A 589-nucleotide genomic window follows, 5' to 3' on the forward strand; every position below is an offset into this window, starting at 1 on the left:
TATTTTTAAAAATTATCATAAGAGTGTTTCTTCTTGTGTGCAAATATTATTTTATCTTTGCTTTTGTTGGACCTGTTGTGCCTTCATCCTACATCAATGCTCTCGTCTCCTTGATTTATCGTCTTACCTTTCTTTCTCTTGTCTTTTAGATCAAACACATCCTAATATATCTTGTTTATCATTCTCAACTACAACATAGGTAGGTAGGCGATTTAGGACTCATTGTGCCTTCATCCTACATCAATGCTCACGTCTCCTTGATTTATCGTCTTAATTTTTTTGATCAAACTCACCCCAATGTCTTGTTTATCATTCTCGACTACAACATAGGTAGGTAGGCAATTTAGGACTCAACTAACGGTTTGCACATAGGTAGACAGGTGATTTAGGGCTCAACTAACGGCTCGTATGCAATGGTGTCTATCGACGAAGGCAAAGGTAGCCAAGGGTGATACAAGAATAAAATTATTATTTTAAAAATATGAGTACTCTAAATTTTTTTTTTCAAAATAAGGGGTTTTTGTGAATTTTTCAAAACTTACAGAGTTTTTTTGAGAATTTATTCTTAATATAAGCCCTGACGGGTTTC

This window comes from Musa acuminata, chromosome BXJ3-3 (genome assembly GCF_036884655.1).
Source record: "Musa acuminata AAA Group cultivar baxijiao chromosome BXJ3-3, Cavendish_Baxijiao_AAA, whole genome shotgun sequence".
In the NCBI taxonomy this organism is placed as follows: domain Eukaryota; kingdom Viridiplantae; phylum Streptophyta; class Magnoliopsida; order Zingiberales; family Musaceae; genus Musa; species Musa acuminata.